Here is a 26,084-nt window from a genome sequence, read left to right as displayed (position 1 = left end):
ACTAGACAGGGTAAGTTCAGGGCCAGTGAGGGCTTAGGCACATGATTGCATCTGGGGAAAAGGGTCATCTAAGGAAGATAGGGAATCCAGTGATGAGATTCAGGTTTATGTTAGAAGATGACCGCTCTCCCTTCTCCCAGTCACCAGGGTTTCCCTGTACATCTTCCTGGTGTTTCCCTCATGTTTCGCTGCATGCTAGGAGTCCTCTAGCCCCCAGCATGACAATTGATTTGCAAACTTAGGTTTGAAAGACATGACCACTATTTAACACTATTTTATTTAGCAAAACCAAAGAAATCAGCCAGGCAATAAGCTGGTATACATGTAAAGTGTAAGAGCACGTTCACACTGTGGCTAATTCACACACAAATACCAAGAAAAAACAAAAGAAAAAACAAAGTGAGCATATAACCTACAGCAAGTAAATAAGTAAATAGTAGTAATACATGTAAACAACATATGGTACAGAGTTAATACTATTTTGATCAAAAAAGCATAAAATCCATCCCACCGTGACAAGCTGTACCCATCGGGGCGGTCCTATACTTTCTCTAGTATTAAAATCTTCTCTAGTATTAAAACCTTACCTTGTGTGAAATTACCTCAATGTGAATAAGAGCAAGACTGGATCCCGACTAAGTCACCAATCCATGGGAAGCTATGTAGATGAATTGCTTATCTCAGAAGGAGGGGCCACATCACTGTTTGCACAAAGTACAAGATATTACAGCATAATCAAAGAAATGAGCCGAATTAGAAGCTGGTATATGTGAAAAGGTGTAAGAGCACATTCACACTATGGCCATATCACAAACAAACCCCCCCAAAAAACAAAAAAGCGTTGGAAAAAAACAAAACAAAGCAAAACTTTTTTGCTTTAACTAAATAATTCCAAATTTACATACATATACAGTATAAAATTACATACATTTAAAGTTCTTCACATTATTTTATAACAGTTGGTCCTCCATTTTTCTGATGCTGAGCTCCTCTGCATGGACATATAGCATAAAGGTACCTTCACATTAAGCGACGCTGCAGCGATAGCGACAATGATGCCGATCGCTGCAGCATCGCTGTTTGATCACTGGAGAGCTGTCACACAGACCGCTCTCCAGCGACCAACGATGCCGAGGTCCCTGGGTAACCAGGGTAAACATCGGGTTGCTAAGCGCAGGGCCGCGCTTAGTAACCCGATGTTTACCCTGGTTACCAGCATAAAATGTAAAAAAAACAAACACTACATACTTACAGTCGCGTCCCCCGGCGTCCGCTTCCAGCACTGACTGAGCGCCGGCCCTAACAGCAGAGCGGTGACGTCACCGCTGTGCTGTACTTTCACTTTCACTTTACGGCGCTCAGTCAGTGTGGGAAGCGGACGCCGGGGGACGCGAAGGTGAGTATGTAGTTTGTTTTTTTTACATTTTACACTGGTAACCAGGGTAAACATCGGGTTACTAAGCGCGGCCCTTCGCTTAGTAACCCGATGTTTACCCTGGTTACCAGTGTAAAACATCGCTGGTATCGTTGCTTTTGGTGTCAAACACGACGATACACGCCGGTCTGACGACCAAATAAAGTTCTGAACTTTGTTCAACGACCAGCGATATCACAGCAGGATCCTGATCGCTGCTGCGTGTCAAACTAAACGATATCGCTAGCCAGGGCGCTGCAACGTCACGGATCGCTAGCGATATCGTTTAGTGTGAAGGTACCTTTAGGCTAGGTTCAGACTGGGTGTTTTTGCTGCACTTTTTAATGCTAATTTTCAGCTGCATTTTACAATACCAACTATGTCTATGAGATTTCAGAAACACCCTAATTATTAACATCTGGGTGCCTGCAGTTGTCAGAGAAGAAACTTAAGAACCTATTGCATACAGTAAATACAATTATATTATTAAGTTCAATGTATAAACAATAGAGAGTAAGATACTAGATAAAGAAAGTTGTCAACCATTTTAAGGATTGTTTTTTGGACTTGTGCTGTTCCTAGATTTATTCTTTTGGGTTAAACGTTTTATCGTCATATTAAATGTGTTTGTTATTTAGCATCTGCCATTTCACATTTTATTAGCATGCAGTCAGACTAGATTCTGAAACAGATTTATAAAGTTGACTTTTCAAAACTTTAAACCATTACAGATGTATTTAAATATTGCCAATGTTTAAACTGGTACCAATTATGCTAACTTACATGTTTAGAATTTGACATTAGATTTTTTAATGTTTTTTCTTAATCTATTTTATTTTCCCACAACATTTATGCCTCAGGACATTTAAGGCAAAATTCTGCCACAATAGTCTGACATGCTGCCCTTATTCTACTCCAATATTATATTATATTGTATTGTATATTGTATTGACCTACAATGGCTTCAGTTGGATTGTTTTCAGATCAATCACTGGTCTGTAAAGTGCCCTAAACTACATTAAAGGCTAAAAACCCAGAATGGCAGAAATGAAAATAAATGTTGCTTTTTGGAGTGATAAAACCTTTGTAATGTTGGAAATATGTGCATGAGCTATCTGGAATTCTTGGGTCCAGAAACTCATATATATCCATACTGCATAATCTATGAACGTCTTGTAAATATACTATGGGGACACTGTGGAATTAAAATAACAAAGTGGGTAGGGCTTTTCAAAAAGATAAGATAGGCCACAAGTTTCACAGTGGTGTTAATATAATTTACCCAACAAACTGACTTAAATAATAGATAAAATCTATGCCACGTTATAGCAGATGAAGATTTTGGCTTTTGATGCATGAGATGCCCAAGTGACAGTGCCTTTAAAAATTATTCATACCCCGTGAACTATTCCACATTTTTTAACTTTAGACCCACAAACTTAAATGTTTTTTATTGTAGTTTTATGAGATATTCCAACACTAAGTAGCATAGCAAATATTTGCAAAGTGTAAAGAAAATAATCATGCCTTTATAATTGTTTTAAAAATATAACTCTGAAAATTGTGACATGCATTTGTATTCAGCCCCCTGAGTCAATACTTTGTAGTATCAACTATTGCTGCAATTACTGCTGCAAGTCTTTGGGGTATGTCTCAATCAGCTTTGCACATCTAGGAGGCAAAAATTGTTGCTCCTTCTCCTTTACAAACTAGCTCTAGCTCAGTGAGATTGGATGGAGAGCGTCTATGAACAGCAATGTTCAAGTCTTGACATAGATTTTCAATAGGATTTCATACCATTGTAGCTCTGGCAGTATGTTTAGGGTTGTTGTCCCGATGGAAGGTGAACCTATGTCTCACTGTCAAGTCTTTTGCAGTTTCTAACAGGTTTTCCTGCTAGGATTAACCTGTATTTAGCTCCATCCATTAGAGATGAGTGAATTTGTTAGGAAAACATTCGGCAATCTCAAATTTGGCACGAATGTAGCACATTCAGATTCATTTTTACTCAAAGTCGGCAAAATTTGGTCACAGTTGGATAAATCATCACTTTTCAAACATTATGCTTTGTTATTACTTTGGCTAGCATTGTGATGCTGTATGATGAGCGGGTGGTACGGGGGTATTTTTTTGATGAGGTGAGGGGGTATGGAGAGGCTAGAGGAGCGTGTAGAGGTTAGACGACCAGCTGAAGTCACATGTCCCTGGTCATATAAAAAGAGGACATTTTGTTTTGATGGCGCCATTGTCTCTGTGCCACAATGCAGAGATGTCGCTTCTGCTAGTGCTGCTGCTGAAAGTGAACTTGTTAGCTTACTAGATAAGAACCTGGCCTGTGTGAAATCGATCTTCCGACATTGAAGTAGATTGTGCAAAAACTGTGTGGCAGCCTCTGGAAGCACCATTTGGTACTCCAAATAGTTAGTTTGTGATAAAACTGTGTTTCACTGGCAAATCAGAAGGCCTGATTTCCACTTAAAAATCGTTAGGCCTATTATGGAGGTGCAGCCTGGCGGGCCAATTAACTATTCCAAATTGCTTGTGATAAAACTGTGTTTCAGTGGCAAATCAGAAAGACAGATTTATATTGGGGTGCAGCCACGAGGTAAAACTACCTATTCCAAATCGTTTGTAATAAAACTGTCTTTCATTGACAAATCAGAAGGCCAGATTTCCACTTTAACCCCTTAACAACCAGGGAAATTTTTGGTTTTGCATTTTCATTTTTTGGTCCCCTTCTTGCCAGAGCCATACATTTTTTATTTTTTGGTCAAAATGGCCATGTCAGGGCTTGTTTTTTGCGGGACGTGTTGTACTTTTGAATAACACCATTGGTTTTACCATGTCATGTAATAGAAAACAGGAAAAAAATTCCAAATGAGATGAAATTGCAAAAAATGTGCAATCCCATACTTGTTTTTTATTTGGCTTTTTTATTAGATTCACCAACTGCTAAAACTGACCTTGCATAATGATTCTCCAGGTCATTACGAGTTCATAGACACCAAACATGTGTAGGTTATTTTTTATCTAAGTGGTGAAAAAAATTCCAAAATTTGTAAAAGAATAAAAAATTTTTTCCCATATTACGAGACCCGTAGCGTCTCCATTTTTCAGGATCTGGGGCTGGGTGAGAGCTTATTTTTTGCGCACCAATCTGAAGTTTTTATTGATACCATTTTGGTGCAGATACGTTTTCTTGATCACCCGTTATAGCATTTTATTGCAATGTTGCAGCAACCAAAAAAACGTAATTCTGGCATTTCGATTTTTTTTCTCGCTATGCTGTTTACCGATTGGATTAATTCTTTTTATATATTGATAGATCAGGCGATTCTTAATGCAGCAATACCAAATATGTGTATATTTTATTTTTTCTATCGCTTTATTTTGGATGGGGCGAAAGGGGGGGTGATTTGAACTTTTATATATTTTGTATTATTTTTAAAAACTTTTTTTTTACTTTTTACTTGCTTCAATATTCTCCATGGGAGACTAGAAGCTGCACTTGTCCGATTGCCTCTGCTACATAGAGTAGGACTGCAGTCCTGCTCTATGTAGCAGATATGCTCACTTGCTATGAGCACTGACCACAAGGCGGCACTCATAGTGATCCAGCAGTCACAACCACAGGGGTCTCCTACTGACTCCGGGTTGTCATGCCAAACCATCCGCAACCCGCGGTCATGTAATACAGGTGCTGATGGGAGGAGGTAGAGATGCGCTTCATGCACGTCCATGTTAAATGTCCCTGTCAGAGTTTGACAGCGGCATTTAATATGTTAACAGCCATGGGTGAATCGCGATTCCACCCGTGGCTGTTCTGGGCACATGTCAGCTGATCAGATCAGCTGTGATGTGCTGGATTAGGTACGGGCTCATTGCCAGAGCCCGCACCAAACAGGAGGAGGTGTCCAATGAAGGACTGTGTCCATCATTGGGCGTTAAGGGGTTAAAATCATTAGGCCTAATATTGGTGTTCAGTCATGAGGCCCAACTAGGTAATCCAAATAGTTTGTAATAAAACTGTGTTTCAGTGGCAAATTAGAAGGCCAGATTTCAACTTAAAAATCATTATACCTAATATTGGGATGCAGCCTGGAGAGCCAATTAGCTAATCCAAATCAGAAGGTCAGATTTCCACTTACACCATTTTGTCCTATCTAAAGACCACTGACAACATCTGTTACTGGATGGTCTACTTGACTCCCTTTCTTTAGCAGTCGCCCAGTGGTATGCCTTGTAGATGAGGTTCAGAAAGAGCATATGCTCCAGTGGATGGATCAAGTGGCCTCTCCTGCATCCTAACATCACACACAGTACAATCCTAGGAGGTGGCACCCCAATCACCCCTGTTTCCCCCCTCATCACAAATTTCCAAATGCCTAACTGACTGTGGGAAACCACAAATGGGCCATTCTGCAGAACTGTTCACACATTCTATTTGATGGGCATCAGAGGTCTGCTCCAAAGAATCACAGAACCCAGAGGAGGAAAGCATCTGCACCAATGCCCAAACACATCTTTCTCAATCCACCATAACATCTCTGCCTACACCTCACTCACAGTCCAGCAGTTGGTCCTGTTCTCCATACTCCACCCTCCCTCAGCATAGCAGCCAGCGCACGGTCCCGGAGTTGTGGTCATGTAACAGAATGTTTCTTCCCACACATGCCAAAGCTAAGAGCTTGAACTCCACCATCTCCAATCTGTTGGCCAAGGAAATGCTGCCACTCTGCCTTGTGAATGCAGACGGTTTCAGAAAGTTGATGGTCATCACAGTCCTCCAGTACCAGTTGCTCAGTCGCCATTACTTCTCTGTAGAAAGCTGTGCCTTCGCCACACCAGCATGTCGCCGACAACATCACCCATTACATAAAAAATCTGGTGCATTGACCATCGCTGAACCATGGATATGTTTGGAGAAATCCAGGATTGGGACCCGCCAGTTGCCTGACTCCATTGAGATGTTTGGAGAAGCCAGGTTGTGACCCTCTGTTCAACTGGCCTTGTACCTCCATGGACTGTCATTTTGATAAACTTGTCATTACCTCCTCTCTGTATGTATGTGTCAGGACTCTGAACATTTTGTGCATTACTGCCCTTTTCACCTGCTCCTGTGAACCTGTGTGGTGATCCTGCTACTCTACTCTGAGTTCCTGCTGCATATACAAGTTTCCAGTAATCCTCCTTCATCTGCTGTTCGTGTTTACTTCCATCTGCATTTGCTGGACATGTAAGCTGTTTCTGCTTTGCAATAACCTGAGACTATTAACCAGGCCTCCCTGGTTGAGCTAAGATATGATTTGAACTGCCTAATAAGCATATCTATCTGTGCCTTGACTAAGACAAGGATTTATTCGTGTCAAGTATCCTTAAGAATAACTGTGCTTCACAGACTTTCTGCTTGATTGCATTTTCCTCTGAAGTTTCTTATAGACTGCTAAGCTGCGTTTAATATTTACACCAAGTGTTGTGGACTTGAGTTTCTCTCTGCACCTGTTTGAATCACCGTGTGATAATATAGACTTTACCACTTATAAAACTGTGTCCTGTAGTTGTCTTGTTCCACGCAAAGAGTCTCCTGAGTTATCCCCTATAATTATTACAGTATGCCAGAGGTGGGGTAGTCAACCCTGGAACATGAAGTCAGGTTGTGACCCTCCTGTCAACTGGCCTTGTACCTGAATGGACTGTCATCTTCCTATGCTTGTCATTACCTCCTTTCTGTGTGCATGCCACAGGTGGGGTAGTCGACCCTGGGAGCTCTGAAATAATAGCTGCCATTATCCCAGCGAGTCAGCGGAAGGGTGAGACTCTGTAATGTGCACCATCTTGGAGAATTTTGCTGGGACTGTTCTCCGTGTTATCTGCTAGTTTTACGTTCAATAAAGTATTGCCACACCGTTTTATCCTCACCCTGTGTTGTCTGAGTAGTGTTTTGCGCATGATAAAGAGAGAGTGGGTGTTCGGAGGCACGATCCCTGCTCCATGCGGTTCCAGCTAGCGGACTGGGGTGCCTGCCAACCCCCTCGTGTCTCTACAAACAGTGTTCAAATTAATATGCCTTGGAGATCACAATTACACAGCTTAAGAGTTGTGGACATCTATCCAGGCTGAGTTAGAGCAATGGCTGTCCCAACTGAACCTGGAGCCAGGGAAGGCTGTGTGTGATAATGGTGCAAACCTGGTGGAGGCCCTATGCCGAGGCAACCTCACACACGTGCCTTGTGTAGCTCACGTCCTCAACCTGGTGGTACAGCGATTTCTCTGCCACTATCCCGGCCTGGATGGGATGCTGCAGAATGCATGGTCGCTGTGTGCTCACTTCTTCACTTCACACCCCGCAGATCATCGACTTGTATTACCACAAAAGTCTTTCGGCATAGCGGTTAACTGTTTGATTTGCGATATTTCGACTTGGTGGAATTACACTGTGTACATGTTGCAGCGACTGTGGCAGCAGTGACGAGCCCTTGTGCAGTATGTCCTTTTAAATAACCCGGTGCCAACGCAGTACGGATGTGGTGCAAACAATGCTTGCAGAATGGGCATAGATGAAGGACATCTACACCCTTCTGCACAGTTTCAAAATGGCTACTAAAATGGCTATCAGCATCACTATTCTGGTCATCTACATGCTGGAGCACACTTTGAATAGACTGCCTGAGGAGGTGGTGGTCCCAGATTAAGAGGTGGACACAGAGGAATATGCAGAAGGGATAATATTATCTCAAATTTCTGGACTGTCGTCGCACAGGAGGATGTCATGAGAGGGTGGCTTACAGCGATCGAGGGGGGCTCATGGTACCAGACAAAGTGTTAGTGAATGTGCAGGAGCAGAGGAACAAATAGAGGAGGACGAGATGATGGACGTGCAACAGTCAGGAAATGAAGATGATAATTATCCTCTCTCTGCTGTCCATGGTTGATGAGAGAGGTCTGTAATTGACATCATAGGTGGACAACAACTATGAGAGTCAAAATGAGAAAACAAATCCAGAAAATCACCTTGTCTAAATTGGAAAGATCTATTTTGCAAATTATGGTGACGATATATACCAGGATGGAGGGGGCAAGTAATTTTTTAAGCATGTCATGTCATAAACCTAATGAAAACAGAAGAATTAGCTGGAAAGAAGGGTAAAATGTGCAATTGTACGTACACGGTGCCAAATAATATGATGATTGCAAAATATTAAAGGGTACCTCAGCAGCTTTCTGAAAAGCAAAAATGTGCAAAAGCACTAAAAGGCACATTAGTTAATGGGGTGGGACTTCCGACATCATTCTGATTAACAGTCAGATTCACACTGTTTAACTGTTGCAAACCGTTAACAGAGTGAAGCGGAAAATAATCCACTGCTTTGTGAACGAGACGTCAACAGAGGCAACTGAATCCCCGGCAGGAGCGGTCTGTGACCGCTTTGTGCTGGGGAAGAATGGCACCGTGCACAACAGGCAGGTAAGTAGCTTGTTAGTGCTTAGGCACATTTTTTGTTCTTCAAAAAGTCCCAGATAAACTTCTTAGGACACGTTAAGAATTTGGTCAGTATTTTACCTCAGTATTTTCAAGCCAAAACCATGAGTGTAACAATCAGAGAGAAAAAGTATAATAGAAATACATGCACCACTTTTGCATTTTCCACTGGCTCCTGGTTTTGGCTTTCAAATATTAATGTAAAATACTGAACATGTGAACATGGCCTTAAGAGGATAAAATTTTGATGAGAGTGCTTCATTATCATACGTATCCCTTTAACTATAATGTTTTTTTTTTTGTTTCCATTGGGGCGTCTGCCAAATGTTGGACACTGGCAAATGCTGGAAACCAAACAACCCTCATTATAGTTTAGTTATATTAGTGTCCATGACCGTCCTATGGTCTGAAATTTAAAATATAGGTGATTCATCAAATGCATGCCCATGAAAATAATACCCAATACTTCAAATCAGAATATACACAGGATTCGGACTTACGTATAAATAGCCTAAGAAGTAGACAAGGGTAAACTATAAAATCAAATTTTATTAATCATAATTAAAAATAAGATATGAATAAAGACCAGAGTGCCCAGCAGGGGGAAAAAGACACCATCAAAAATGGATGTATGATAAAATATGATATATAAGTGCTTCAATTAATATAAAATAACTCCTAGCAGTAACAGTTGATATACGGGACTGGATAACACCTTTCAGGGTATCTAAAGAAAATACAGATATGCAGTCTAATAAAATGGCTAGTAAACGAATAAATATTTAAATACGTAACAACAAGCCTAATAGATCCACAAAAAAGGGGGAATAAAAAAATGTAAATCCCAAATAGCTAGAGTCTAAAAGTATGTATCAATTAGAAAAGTGCAAGTGCAAATCACATAACATTTTAGGATACACTAAGGTTGCAAAAATGACAATAATTGTCTAATAGAAATAATACTATATTGGATATATAGTCTATAAATAAATAAGGAATATCCCATTTATCAGAATATAAATGCACGTACATTAAATGCACATCAAGTTGTCAAGATACGATAGCTAAGGTTAGAGCTGGAACGCTAGCAGTGAAACAAGATGGTGCTTCCCCCTCACCCCAACGCACGTTTCGCTGTCGCTTCTTCAGACAAGTCCACAATTTTCTTCCTGATATCTTGGCTGATTTCTTTACTTTCCCATGATACTACACAAAGAAGCAGTGTGATTCAGGTGTGCATTGAAATACATCCACAGGTGTTTCTCTAATTAACTCAGATGTTGCCAAAAAACATATCAGAAGCTTGCAAACACATGACATCATCATATGGGCAGTCCAGAATTGTTTAAAGGCATGGTAATCTTAGTGTATGTGATCTTTTGACTCATCGGTAAGTAATAAAAATGCCTTAAAACATTCTCACTCTTTCATTATTCTGGCATTTGGCAAATATTAATAATTATGGTAATCCCAGTTCATGTAAAATAGGAAAGTGTTATTCTGATTTCCTGTCAGATATTGAGAAAAACATGCACATGTGTCTAGTTACAGTATATAGTGTAGGTAAACTTCTGGTTGCAACTGTATATTGGGTATGAGTCCCATGTCATTTTAGTGTTGGGAGGCCATGTACTGATGTTCATACTGTATATGTCTCATACTGTCCTAGTTATTACATGTGAAAAATACATAAGGACTGAATAATTGAAAATCACTATTTCTTTAATTTAGATTGTCCATTTACTGGTCAATATCTAGACTGGGCAACTTGGAAGACCACCTGGGTAAAGGGGAAATTACGGCTCCCTATTTCTAGGTTATGTAAATCACTATTCTAGAGGATGAGTAGTTGTTGTGATACTTTGTGCATACTGAATACACTGTTCAGCCATTCCAGTAATCCTCTGATTCCTATAAACCTATCGTATCCCTTTTCCACTATCTATTGGGGTTCCTAATAGTTTTTTTCTGTACATGAGTAACCATCAACTTTGTTGTTACCTCTATATAGCACATTGTACTTTGATGGCACTTGGTCCCTATTTTTTCTTTTAATATACTAACAAAACTTACATTTTAATACCTGATGTTTGCTATTTCATATTCTGATACATATTGGGTCTTATAGTCATTATATAACCAAGCTTTTTTCTCCCACCTGAGTTGAAGATCTCTGCAGCTTCTCCAGGGTGCCGATGGGTCTCTTGGCTGCTTCTCTAATTAATGCTCTCCTTGCTTGGGATGTCAGTATGGGAGGACAACATGTCTTGGTAGGTTTGCACTTGTTCCATACTCCTTCCATTTATTCATAATGGATTGGGCTATTTTTTTTATAACCTAACCATGCTTTTCTCTTCTCCACAACTTTATCCCTGACCTGTCTGGTGTGATCCTTGGTTTTCATGATGGTGTTTGATCCCTAATGTTCTCAAACAAACCTCTGAGACTTTCACAGAACAACTGTAATTTTTGTATGCTAATTTTCAGCTACTTTTTACAGTACCAGCAAAGCCTATGAGATTTCAGAAATCTCATACACACACATTGGTTTTTTGTGTCTTCAGGATTTTATGCTTTGCTGTGTTTTTTGGACACAGAGCATGTCACTTCTTTCAGCGTTTTTTCAGCAGTTTTTTTTAAAAACGCTGCAAAAACACAGGTATCATTATGTGCTGCATTTTTGCTGCTGAAAAGTCAAGGACATTAGCATGGACAAAGAGAAACAAAAGCGCACCAAAAAAAAAAAACGCACCAAAAATGCAACAAAAAGCGCACCAAAAACACAATTAAACCTGTGTTTTTTCTGCAGCTTCTTTCCTGCCAAGATGATCAGGTTTTGCTGCAGAAAACAAAAGCAGCAAAAATGCCCTGTGTGAACTTACCCTAATACTTCCAAAATCTTGAAATCACACCTAACTTACATTATTTGGATTAGATCACATTAGATTAATTGGCACCACAATGGATACAGTTTGTACAAAATGTCTATAGAGACAAGTATTAGCTGTTTCAAGAAAATTTAAGTGCCTCTCTTTTTGGTAATGATGGTCTGAGAGCTCTGCAGGAAAGAAAGTATGTGTCCCATTCCAGCAGAAGGTAAAACTTATTTAATTGTAATTTAGTTTATAACATTTATTAAATTACCAGTGATCTAAAAGGAATATATCACTTAGAACACGATTGTCAGGATTACACTGTCCTTCTGCTGATTGACCACTAGTGGCTGTGATTTTACATTTTGAAAAATTGTGCTGCATTTTCATTCCTTACACTGGAGGCTACTACTTTGTACTCCAACTTGCCTTGGGCGATGTTGTTGATGTGGAAGCCATAGGGAGGCCATCTTGTTTCCTGTTTGGGCCTACATCAGAACACATGGACTCTAAGCATTGCTTGAGTATTACATCTAGTTTTCTGACTAGGTACAGACCTCCAGCTCCTCTCAATTGTCTTTTCCTGAACGTTCCCTCTCCTGAAAAGATTTATGCCTATAATTTCAAGCTACTACTCCCAAGGCCACTGTCTACCACCTTGCAGTTATGCCACTTCTGAACATGTGATTTCAACAGTGATTCACCAGTATTGTAACAATGGTGTTTGATCTGCAGGTGCTGAGCAGATTTGGATATCGTGATATCTGTGGGACCATATGAGAATGCCAAGTACATCCCTCAGTTATTTCTGGCTGTCCAATAGGCATTGAATAGAGCAGAGGTTGCGCATGTACACCTCCACTCCATTCAAGATAAGGGTTCACAGGAGATCATTTTAAATTCTTTGAAAATTTGTCTAATGTCTCAGCAAAGCTTCATGTATCAACTGCCTGAATGAACTGCTCAACATAATACATTTCCCCAATTTTTCCTCTTTGATCTGCCATGTACAACAACCTCTTACCCCTTACTATCTTTAACACTTAGAGAAGGGAAGGATATAGCAGAAATACTCCTCAAAGCCTGTTCTCATTTGGATGTATGACATATTTTGCAAACTAGCAGCAAAATTATAAATGTTTTATTGAAGATTTTGTAGAAAGTAGTTGCTTAATGTGGATGTTAGAAAGCAAAAATGTACATTATTTTACTAAGGAGTTAAGTGGGCAGTTCTACTTTGTGGTTGACAACAACTCCTTCATGCACATACAAAAAGCACTATTAATCGATAATTAGGAACATCCATGGGATTCCTAAGACCAAAACAAGCAGTGATTTCAATTATTAAAATTGTAGTTTACAATTTGTTCCCTACAAACTGCTCTTTTCATCCTGTTTTGTAACATGCTGCACACAAATAGGACTGCATGTACAAAATGACAATTAATATACATGAAAATGCCAGAAAGTTGGCATTAAGAAGGAAATGCAACCCGTAAAAAACTAGTCTGGCCATCAGGCCTGGATTCACACTGCAACTTTTTGTCAAACTACTAACTTAATTTAACTATTTAGCTACTGTTCCAGTCTAAAGCAGTACGCTGAGTTGTATGTACACTAATTGAGTGGACTGCAGATGCCACTTAATAGACTTAATAGTTAAAATCAACGGAGCTTAGCAGACAGATCTGAAAGATACAGGACTAATGATTTTTAACTGTCTCTTCTGAAGGTGAGAGGGTGAGTTAGGGAGTGGGAGTGAGCTGAGCAGCTAATTTCTGTGTAAAAATCAATGTGCTGGAGAGAGCTGATTGGTATGTTAAGAGTTAACTCCTTTCCTGGAATGTAACTACTTTGCATTTTTGGCCAGGCTATGGAGGCCAAGCTTCATGGAAATGAATTGTACCCTATAAAAAACAAAAGCTGTCATCACAGGAGAATGACAGCAGACTGAAAAATCAAGTCATTTCCAAACGTACTTCTTTTTATTCTGATTAAGTAAAGCAATTTAGAAACTTGAAAACATCCCTTTAAGTAATGAAAATCAACAACTTATTTTTAATTGCTTTCATTACCGCAATGAATCTAAAAACCTCTTACAGATGGCAATGTGGTTACATGAGGCTTTCATAAATTGGAAAAAAAAGATGCTAATGCCAGATAATGAGCTAAACAAAGACACAAAAGACAACGTAGTTAAGACTACAAACACATTACATCTCTACTTGTTATATATTTATTTTTGACTTTGCATCAGAAGAAAATGTTCCTGGGAAAGGAAGCATTTAAATTTAGAGTCAATTTACAGTGAGGAATTTTTTTTTAATGCAGTCTCAAACTTGTTAAATTAAGGTGAACTTTATTTAATACCTCTGAGACTAAAAAAGGCCATACACCCTCAAAAGCTGTTGGACGGATGAAATTGCTATTCCTCCTGACTCCCCATATACAGGCATGCTTGGCCAAGCCGGCATGTGCTCTTAGTGGGAAAAGGGAAGTGAATTGCTGGCTGTCAGATGCTTTTTCCCTAAAATTACATTCCTAAGATGAGCTTCTGGTGAGTTTTTGATGTTGCAGATTTTGTGCACCATTTTAGCACCCATTAAGTAAAATATGTTAATTTCTTTTTTAACGAAAATAACGCAGTGTTAAAACGTATAAAAAGCTCATTATGGTGAAATAAGCGTATGAAAGATCATCCAATTACCATTCAGAAAACTCGGATGATTTGCATCTGTATTCTCATCTGTATGTAATCTGTAAGCTATTAATGTGTCTGTATTTTACATCCACGTTACATCCATATTTATAAATCAACATTTTAAAATTTGTAAGGCATAGGTTAATAATGGCAATGTAGCTGTAAAAATACATTTTTCCAAAATTAAAATATCATCAAAAAGTTAATTTATTTCAGTTCTTCAATACAAAAAGTGAAACTCATATATTATATAGAGTCATTACAAACAGAGTGATCTATTTCAAGTGTTTATTTATGTTAATGTTGATGATTATGGCTTACAGCCAATGAAAACCCAAAAAGTCATTATCTTAGTAAATTAGAATACTTTATAACACCAGCTTGAAACAATGGCTCTCACAATCCACTGATATCTACATAATTGAAAATCTGTGGCTGGACCTCAAAATAGCAGTGCATGGAAGACGACCCAAGAATCTCGCAGAACTGGAAGAATTTTCTAAGGAAGAATGGATAAAAATCCCTCAAACAAGAACTGAAAGACTCTTGTCTGCCTACAAAAAGCGTTTACAAGCTGTGATACTTGCACAAGAGGGTGCTACTAAGTACTAACCACACAGGGTGTCAAAACTTTTGCATTGGCCCATTTTCCTTTTTGTAATTTTAAAATGTAAAAGATGAAAATATGTATATTTTTTTACGTAAAAAACAAAGGAAATGTGTCATCTTTAACTTTATGCCTTTTAGAGATCATTTAATCTTCAACTTGCTTTAATGTTCACAATAACAGTAATTTTGACCAGGGGTGCCCAAACTTTTACATGCCACTGTAAGATGGTTGTCTGGTTCTGCCCAAATTAGTAGTTTTGGACAATATTTCTCTGTCATCTGAACTTGTTGACACAGTGTCCTGTAGTCACTTGATCTTGCGTAGCCAGGCAGCATCTTTAAGATAGGTTATCAAGGTTTAATTCATGGTTGTATGATCCTACAATTTTTGGCTGAAAGTTATAATGAAGAGCATTGTTCCTTTTATAATTTACATAGGCATAACCCTGTACATGAGTGCAGGGCTGGTTTTAGACAAGGTGGGGCCCTGGGCAAATGTTTAAAGTGAGGCTCCAAATGCTAACATATTGCACCAACATTTTGGTAGTATTTAAATGCACTGAGTTCAGGCTGTTAAACGTGCGAGATCAACAATATTGAAGTCGTTCGACGAATGTTTCCCAACCCCTTTACACTGGCTGAGGAAGAATGATGGGCACAGAATGATCACTAGTAGATAAATCTGTCCCCATATAGTATCATGTTAATAGCAGCATATCTCCAGTTTTCACATGCCGATGTGCTGCTGAGAACAATGATTTTTGCTTCGGCATAAAAAATCCAATCACTCGATGAATAGGCAGCATTTTGCTAATTTAGTATAATACACCCCATAGTATAATGCATACCTCATAGTCTTCCACATAGTATAATGCACCCCATAGTCCTCCATACTGTATAATGCACACCGCATAGCGCTCCATATAGTATAATGTTTCCTCTAGCCCTCCATATAGTATAATGTGCCCCATAGCTCTCCATATAGTTTAATACACTTCCCATAGTCTTCCATATAGTATAATACACTCCTCATATTCCAATACACTCTGCATAGTCCTCCATATAGTATAATGCTCTACTCATAGTCCTCAATATAGTATAATGCACCCTATAGTCCTCCATATTGCATAATGCTCCCCCCATAGTCCTCCATATAGTACAATACACTCCTCATAGCATAATGCACCCCGTAGTCCATCATATAGTATAGTGCATTCCCCATTGTCCTCGATATATTACTGTCCCCATATGGTATAATGCAGCCCCCATATAGTACATATAGTATAATGCACTGCATAGTCCCCAATAGAGTATAAGGCAGCCGCCCCATAGAGTATTATGCAGCACCCTCAGAGCATAATGCAGTTCCCCATAGAGTATAATTCAGCCCCCTCATAAAGTATAATGCAGCCCCTCATAGAGTATAATGCAGCCCACCAACAACCACCGGAGGGAGCCCAAGAACAGAATTCACAACAGTACCCCACTGCTAACCGCTACCCAGTCCGAGTGTGCTCCATTAATAACCACCCTTTGTTTCCTATCCCTGAGCCAGCTCTCAACCCACTTACACATATTTTCCCCTATCCCCATTATTCTCATTTTATGTATCAACCTTTTGTGTGGCACCGTATCAAAAGCTTTTGAAAAGTCCATATACACTACATCCACTGGGTTCCCTTGGTCCAGTCCAGAACTTACCTCTTCATAGAAACTGATAAAATTAGTCTGACATGAACGGTCCCTAGTAAACCCGTGCTGATACTGGGTCATGAGGTTATTCCTCTTCAGATACTCCAGTATAGCATCCCTTAGAATGCCCTCCAGGATTTTACCCACAGTAGAGGTTAAGCTTACTGGCCTATAATTTCCGAGTTCAGTTTTTGTCCCCTTTTTGAATATTGGCACCACATTTCCTATACGCCAGTCCTGTGGTACAGACCCTGTTATTATGGAGTCTTTAAAGATTAAAAATAATGGTCTATCAATGACTGTACTTAATTCCTGCAGTACTCGGGGGTGTATCCCATCTGGGCCCAGAGATTTGTCAATTTTAGTGATTTTTAGACGCCGACGCACTTCCTGCTGGGTTAAGCAGGTGACATTTAATGAGGAATTTTTATCACTAGTCATTTTGCCTGCCATGGGATTTTCTTGTGTAAATACTGATGAAAAAAAGTCATTTAGCATATTGGCTTTTTCCCCATCCTCATCCACCATTTCACCCAGACTATTTTTAAGGGGGCCAACACTATCATTTTTTAGTTTCTTACCATTTATGTAGTTTATGTAATGTTTTATCACATTACTTCATCATGGTAATATCAGTCAACAATATATTCTAGTGAACAATTATCAAGTACATCTCAGCAATAGTTTCCAATGGCCCCAACATTTACAGTGACTGTCCCTAATTTGTAGATACCCAATCCAGGTGAAAAGATGCAGGGATTAAAGGGGTTCTCTGAGAAATTTAATAAAGTAAATTAAATACATTTAAAAATTACAAATGTAACAAAATACCTTTATGTAGCAAAAAATTAGCAAAAGGGTAAGCTTTATATAGGGCACATTCAGGATTTTAAATATATCAGTTACCATCTACAGTAGTTTTCCAGCTGTTCCAGCCGTTCCACATGTGACGTAGTAGGTAGGGCTGCGTAAAGACATCTGCTCGAGACAGACATCGGGTGAGAGCAGCATCCTGTCAGTCGCTGTTTGGCTTGTCCAACATTTTGGACTATTTTGTTCTACTGTGTATTTTGGACTAGAAATAATTTTTGCAATTGGGTTTCATTAAAAATGTTGCACCATTTGCCTTCTGTAGTCCCTGCGTTGCACTGTCTATTGCTTGCTGCAGAATGGGTTCACTTAGAATCCATTGATGAGCCAGCTATGATGGTCTGATGGGAAGTTTTTAACTTTTTATCTGTCTAAGGGAAGACTCAGGTGGCTGTATAACTCGGATGTGGATCACAACCCAATCCTCAGACTGGCCGTCAGCTCTCCTGACCCAAACATAACAGCATGTATTTCTATGCAGATGTCGCGCTCGGGTTGGGAGAGCAGCTGGTCAGTCTGAGCATTGCGTTGCAAACCCTGTCCATGTTGTACAGCCATCTGACTCTTCCCTACATTAAAGTTGAATGTGCAGGGAAATAAAGAGCATGTAAAAGCCAAACAGTGCAACATGTAACCCAATTGCAAACATGATTTTTTTTAGCCCCAAGTACATATATTTAGATAAAATGAAAATGACCCCAAAGGTGTACAATCCCCTTAAACATTCTTCTTACATTTCAAATGCAGTTGAACTGACTTAACACTGTACCCATCATTTATACCATAAGTTCTTAGGTGTGCATATAATATTAATTTCTTTGATATTTTTAGTACATTGCATGAAACATATTTTATCATCAGACTGAAATATGAACAGTACGAGCAATCCACAAAAGCCAAAAATAAGAAAAGTCTCTGCCAAACACAAACTTTGCTTCAAGGTCCTTAGAAACTAGTGTTGCAATTTCGAAATCAAACATTTTTTGGCTGTATGGTACGTCCAACATTAACCATTCCCCTCAACAGATATACAGTATACTGACTAGATTGGCCTATGGTTGCGCTCCAGTAAGCTTGGCATTGTAACATTTGGCAAACTTTACCTAGGAACGCATGCACTCTTAGTAACATGACATCAGACCACTTGAGACAAAAAGAACAAGAACTATGCAGGTGTGAAAGGGATGTCTATACGTACAAATAATTTTATAGTAATAGAAGAAAATGGACCACATCATTTGTTTTGCAATTGTTCCTAAGTACAGGGATACCCCATATGTGGTCATAAATTTTTGTTTGTGCACACGGCACGGCTTGGAAGGGAAGGAGTGCAAAATCATCTGGAATAAATTGCGAACACCATGTTGGATCTGGAGAGCCACCAAAGTTCCAAAACAGCAGGAACTCCCAATGGTGACAAGTTTGGAAACTATACCTCTCCAAGAATTCCTCTAGGGGTTTAGTGAGCATTTTAAACCCACAGGTATTTCACAGAATTTTAGAACATTGGGCTGTGAAAATGAAAAGTTAGTTTTTCACTAAAATGTTTTATCCCCAATTTTTTAATTTTCAATAGGGCTAATATGAGAAAATGGACCACAAATTTGTTACACAATGCCCTGCTGAGGTCAGGGCAAAGCACTGTAATGCACATGTACCGGCTTTACTTCCAGGTCATCGGTGCTCTTTGACCTCTCCTGGGACTTGCGCATTACAGTACTTTGCTCTGCTCTCAGCAGGGCAGAGCGAACTATACCTGCAAAAGACTGTGATTGGGGGCACTGTATGGATGACATAAGACGTGTCATCCACATGAAGCAGGACAGGGGGACGGTGCTAGCAACAAAAGCAGTTGCTGGATCAAAACCAACGATCTTCATTGGACCAGACTGCATAATTTGGGGTATAATAAAACTTATTTTTGTATTATGCAGAGGGGTTCGGGGAGTTCCATACAGATACAGCATAGTAAAATACTGTAAAAGAGTCCTTAAAGGTGTTGTCTGTACTTTATAAAGGGCAAACTGGGTGACAAGTTCCCTTTAACACATGAATGCTCTTGAACTTAATAACTGCTAAATTACACTTTTCTGCACCATGATATCTTGCTGCACTGTGGTATGCATGTTAGGTTAAAAGATCACTGATTTATTCTATTTTCCCCTCTACTATCAATCAGTAGTGTGTGATGCAGAGAACATTGTAATACTTTCCAGTCTCTGTCTTCTGCCATTTGCAGCACTGTTCCTGCATCACGTGTCCACATTTGTGACCTGCTGAATCACGCCGTGACTTCTGTGTGAGGCCGAGGTCACTTTCTCAAGTCTATGAGAATCAGAATTAGATGCTCTAGCCTCATTCTGAGTCTCATAGGTGCACCCAGAAAGTGAGCTCAGCTCCACATAGAAGACTGTTATGACCCCAATGGCGAGGGTCTCAGAGGAACGTGGAAGTCTGCAGAATACAAAAATCCAGCTCATAGGGCAGTGGTAACTGGGTTGACCATATATCTACTCCTAACGCCAACACTAGAAGTAGCCGGGGATCATTCCTACGTTGATTCTAGATGACACGCGCCAGCCGGAGAATCTAGCTACCCCTAGTAGAGAAAAACAAAGACCTTTCTTGCCTCCAGAGAAGGGGACCCCAAAGCTGGATAGAAGCCCCCCACAAATAATGACGGTGAGGTAAGAGGAAATGACAAACACAGAAATGAACCAGATTTAGCACAGAGAGGCCCGCTTACTGATAGCAGAATAAAGAAAGGTAACTTATATGGTCAACAAACACCCTATTAAAATCCACACTGGAAATTCAAGAACCCCCGAACCGTCTAACGGTCCGGGGGGAGAACACCAGCCCCCCTAGAGCTTCCAGCAAAGGTCAGGATATAGATTTGGAACAAGCTGGACAAAAATACAAAACCAAAACAAATAGCAAAAAGCAAAAGGCAGACTTAGCTGATATAACTGGAACCAGGATCAGTAGACAAGAGCACAGCAGACTAGCTCTGATAACTACGTTGCCAGGCATTGAACTGAAGGTCCAGGGAGCTTATATAGCAACACCTCTAACTAACGACCCAGGTGCGGATAAAAGGAATGACAGAAAAACCAGAGTCAAAAAGCTAGTAACCACTAGAGGGAGCAAAAAGCAAATTCACAACAGTACCCCCCCCTTAGTGAGGGGTCACCGAACCCTCACCACGACCACCAGGGCGATCAGGATGAGCGGCATGAAAGGCACGAACTAAATCGGCCGCATGCACATCAGAGGCGACCACCCAGGAATTATCCTCCTGACCATAGCCCTTCCACTTGACCAGGTACTGAAGCCTCCGCCTGGAGAGGCGAGAATCCAAGATCTTCTCCACCACGTACTCCAACTCGCCCTCAACCAACACCGGAGCAGGAGGCTCAGCAGAAGGAACTACAGGCACAATGTACCGCCGCAACAAGGACCTATGAAATACATTGTGAATAGCAAACGACACAGGAAGATCCAGACGAAAAGATACAGGATTAAGGATTTCCAATATCTTGTAAGGCCCAATAAAACGAGGTTTAAATTTGGGAGAGGAGACCTTCATAGGAACAAAGCGGGAAGAAAGCCATACCAAATCCCCAACGCGTAGTCGGGGACCCACACCGCGGCGGCGGTTGGCAAAGCGCTGAGCCTTCTCCTGTGACAACTTCAAGTTGTCCACCACATGATTCCAGATCTGCTGCAACCTATCCACCACAGAATCCACCCCAGGACAGTCAGAAGGCTCCACATGACCCGAAGAAAAGCGAGGATGGAAACCAGAGTTGCAGAAAAAAGGCGAAACCAAGGTGGCGGAACTAGCCCGATTATTAAGGGCAAACTCAGCCAACGGCAAGAATGTCACCCAATCGTCCTGATCAGCAGAGACAAAACACCTCAAATAAGCCTCCAAAGTCTGATTGGTTCGCTCCGTCTGTCCATTAGTCTGAGGATGGATCTTATTTAAAAGTCGATAATCAATACAAGGTCTCAAAGATCCGTCCTTTTTTGCCACAAAAAAGAATCCCGCACCAAGAGGGGAAGAAGACGGACGAATATGTCCTTTCTCCAGAGACTCCTTGATATATGAACGCATAGCGGTATGTTCAGGTACCGACAGATTAAACAGTCTTCCCTTAGGAAATTTACTGCCTGGGATCAAATCTATAGCACAGTCACAGTCCCTATGAGGAGGCAGTGCACTGGACTCAGACTCACTGAAGACATCCTGATAATCAGACAAATACTCCGGAACTTCCGAAGGCGTAGAAGAAGCAATAGACACAGGCAGGGAATCCCCATGAATACCACGACAGCCCCAACTTGAGACTGACATAGCCTTCCAGTCCAGGACTGGATTATGGGTCTGTAACCATGGCAGCCCTAAAACAACCAAATCATGCATTTTATGTAAAACCAGGAAACGTATCACCTCGCGGTGTTCAGGAGTCATGCACATGGTAACCTGTGTCCAATACTGCGGTTTATTTGCTGCCAATGGTGTAGCATCAATACCCCTAAGAGGAATAGGATTTTCTAATGGTTCAAGAGTAAAACCACAGCGCTTAGCAAATGAGAGATCCATGAGACTCAGGGCAGCACCTGAATCTACAAACGCCATGACAGGATAAGATGACAGTGAGCAAATCAAAGTTACAGACAGAATAAACTTAGGATGCAAATTACCAACGGTGACAGGACTAACAACCTTAGCTATACGTTTAGAGCATGCTGAGATAACATGTGTAGAATCACCACAGTAGTAGCACAAGCCATTCCGGCGTCTATGAATTTTCCGCTCATTTCTAGTCAGGATTCTATCACATTGCATTAAATCAGGTGTCTGTTCAGACAACACCATGAGGGAATTTGCGGTTTTTCTATCACATTGCACCGAATTAGGTGTCTGTTCAGACCACACCATGAGGGAATTTGCGGTTTTGCGCTCCCGCAACCGCCGGTCAATTTGAATAGCCAGTGCCATAGTATCATTCAGACCTGTGGGAATGGGAAAACCCACCATAACATTCTTAATGGCTTCAGAAAGGCCATTTCTAAAATTAGCGGCCAGTGCACACTCGTTCCAATGTGTCAGCACGGACCATTTCCGAAATTTTTGGCAATACACTTCAGCCTCGTCCTGCCCCTGAGACATAGCCAGCAAGGCCTTTTCTGCCTGAATCTCAAGATTGGGTTCCTCATAAAGTAAACCGAGCGCCAGAAAAAACGCATCAAGATCAGCCAATGCCGGATCTCCTGGCGCCAGCGAAAAAGCCCAATCCTGAGGGTCGCCCCGTAAGAACGAAATAACAATTTTTACTTGCTGAGCAGAATCTCCAGATGAACAGGGTCTCAGGGACAAAAACAATTTACAATTATTCACGAAATTCCTAAACTTAAACCTGTCTCCGGAAAACAGTTCAGGAATCGGTATTTTAGGTTCTGACCTAGGATTTCTGATAACATAGTCTTGTATGCCCTGCACACGAGTAGCCAGCTGGTCCACACTTGTAATCAAGGTCTGGACATTCATGTCTGCAGCAAGCATAGCCACTCTGAGGTAAAGGGGAAGAAGAAAAAAAAAAACTCAGAATCTTCTTTCTTATAATCCCTCTTCTGCAATGCATTAAACATTTAATACTGGCCTGGCAAACTGTTATGACCCCAATGGCGAGGGTCTCAGAGGAACGTGGAAGTCTGCAGAATACAAAAATCCAGCTCATAGGGCAGTGGTAACTGGGTTGACCATATATCTACTCCTAACGCCAACACTAGAAGTAGCCGGGGATCATTCCTACGTTGATTCTAGATGACACGCGCCAGCCGGAGAATCTAGCTACCCCTAGTAGAGAAAAACAAAGACCTTTCTTGCCTCCAGAGAAGGGGACCCCAAAGCTGGATAGAAGCCCCCCACAAATAATGACGGTGAGGTAAGAGGAAATGACAAACACAGAAATGAACCAGATTTAGCACAGAGAGGCCCGCTTACTGATAGCAGAATAAAGAAAGGTAACTTATATGGTCAACAAACACCCTATTAAAATCCACACTGGAAATTCAAGAACCCCCGAACCGTCTAACGGTCCGGGGGGAGAACACCAGCCCCCCTAGAGCTTCCAGCAAAGGTCAGGATATAGATTTGGAACAAGCTGGACAAAAATACAAAACCAAAACAAATAGCAAAAAGCAAAAGGCAGACTTAGCTGATATAACTGGAACCAGGATCAGTAGACAAGAGCACAGCAGACTAGCTCTGATAACTACGTTGCCAGGCATTGAACTGAAGGTCCAGGGAGCTTATATAGCAACACCCCTAACTAACGACCCAGGTGCGGATAAAAGGAATGACAGAAAAACCAGAGTCAAAAAACTAGTAACCACTAGAGGGAGCAAAAAGCAAATTCACAACAGAAGACGCGGCACGATCCTGCAGGTCATAAATGTGCACATGTGATGATGGAGGGGACTGGAACAGTGCTGAAAATGTCAGTAGACAGAGAAAGGTAAAGTACTGTAATACACTCTCTGCATAAACCTTCCTGTTTGCTAATACAGGGGAAAATAAAAAAGCCTTCTTTAATTAAATATGGTGACCTAAACTCAATTCGGTTCAACTTGTGCCTTGGGTTTGACACAAGAAAAATTTTCCTTTGCTGACACCACCATTGATGTGTGTGGGAAGAAAGTTGGCTAACTTGCTTATTTCGATAGTAATTAAACCATTTCCATCTTGTGCCATTGCTGATGTGTGGACAAAAAAGGGGCTCACTTAGCTTTGAAATGAGCCAGATGCCAGCTCTTCTAGTCCACAAAACTGGTAATGAGTCTCTCATACGTTGACATTGAGGCAGAAGTGGAGCTACTGGAACTAAGGATGATATCTTGAGATTGAGGCACTTTTCCTAATACAATTATATTTATTAGTTGCATGCATTCATATTTTAACCACATCTAAACATGTTCTTTTTACGTGAAAAGCTCATTTAACCTGAGAATCAAGATGAATATGTTTTGGGAAACTGACAATTTTTCATAATAGATTTTTTCTATATTAGTCATTAACGACCTTTTCATTAGCTATGCTATAATTGTCTGATAGTTAGGATGGTATCTGTGCTTATTGGGCAGTTATAAGTGATTAAGATGGAAATGCCACTTTTTTATATCATTTGACTTTCAAAAAAAATTTCAATATTAGATACAGTATAAAACCTAAATTCCAGTTAAGGTAATCCAGTATTATATTTCAATCTTGTTAAAAAAATCTATTGAGTAGTATTAAAAGTTAGCCAAAATATATACTGAACAAGGATTGTGAAGATGATAAAATATTTACGTTGCCCTTTGTTTTTCAATGTGTACTGTAGTTTTGTAGTCTCATTGTAAAAAAAAATTAAAAACATCCAATTAGACATTCATGAGCCGACAGTTGTGACGCCTCTCTATAGTCCTTATGATTTATTTCAATTGCTCAGTTAAGTAGCAATTTATTAATTATGATTTAATTATTTGATACTGAGAATCAGCAGGTGCATCTTGTAACAAACTTTAGAGAACATTCAACATTCATAATAATACGTAATCTAGAAGTAAGATCAATAACATAAGGCACAGCATACGAGCTACATCTGTCCGCAATATTGGTTTACTTACAAGTACATGGAGAAATTCCAGTTCAACGAAGTATCAGAGTTTGCATAATGTTCTAGCAGGACCAAAAGCAGAATCCTATTTAACCCTGCTGTTCTGTTCGCATTTACTATACACTAGTTCTGTTCGGGTCACTATGACCCGGCTTATTAAACCTTGATTTTAGACACTCTAACTCATTTTTTTTTATAACTTTTTGCTTACTAGACTGTTTGTGAACATGTTTGGTAGTAAAAAAAAGAAAAATGAAACAGAAATTTTTTTTTTTGGGGTTTATTCAGAAAAAAACAGATCAATGAGAAAAACGAAAATAGAAAACTACACATATTTTGTAAAAAAAAAACAACAAAAAAAAATCAAATCAAACATTTTGTGATAAAAAATTAAAGATAATAAACATTACAATGTGAATATACTTACATATGATCAGATAAATTTACGATTTCTTGCATGCAAGACAATACACATGTTGTTTGCATATAAATGCTTTACAGCTATAACATGTTATACTTGTCTTGTTGTCACAAGATGAAGGGCAATAGCTGCATCTTTTTCTTTTGATGCCAGAAGAGGCCATAGGGGTAGAAGAGCTTGTGGAGGTCATGGCTTCACTGTCCTGGGCATGTTGACGGACGCTTTGTACCAGGGCTGCCGCTGCTTCTGTTCTTGGTTTTCTGTTCTCAATATAAGGTTGAACCAGTGACTTCCCAAGTTCTTCGATAAATAGTCTTCTTTTATGGAGTTTGTTGGCGTTCCAATTGGGATTTATTT

General features: G+C 40.1%; 1 protein-coding gene across 1 annotated transcript in view; it reads right to left on the bottom strand.

The window, feature by feature from the left end:
• Positions 1 to 25,372, bottom strand: part of LOC143781992 (collagen alpha-6(VI) chain-like) — a 217,247-nt gene extending 191,875 nt beyond the window's left edge. The window contains exons 1-2 of the mRNA XM_077269013.1: positions 25,317 to 25,372; positions 588 to 701 (exon numbers count right to left, since the gene is read on the bottom strand). The gene's annotated coding sequence lies outside the window, so the exon portion shown is untranslated. The remainder of the gene's footprint in view (positions 1 to 587; positions 702 to 25,316) is intronic.
• Between the last annotated feature and the right edge of the window lie 712 nt (positions 25,373 to 26,084).

This window comes from Ranitomeya variabilis, chromosome 6 (genome assembly GCF_051348905.1).
Source record: "Ranitomeya variabilis isolate aRanVar5 chromosome 6, aRanVar5.hap1, whole genome shotgun sequence".
Classification (NCBI taxonomy): domain Eukaryota; kingdom Metazoa; phylum Chordata; class Amphibia; order Anura; family Dendrobatidae; genus Ranitomeya; species Ranitomeya variabilis.
The sequence above is the reverse complement of the archived record's forward strand: the minus strand, read 5'-3'. Positions and strand labels throughout refer to the sequence as shown.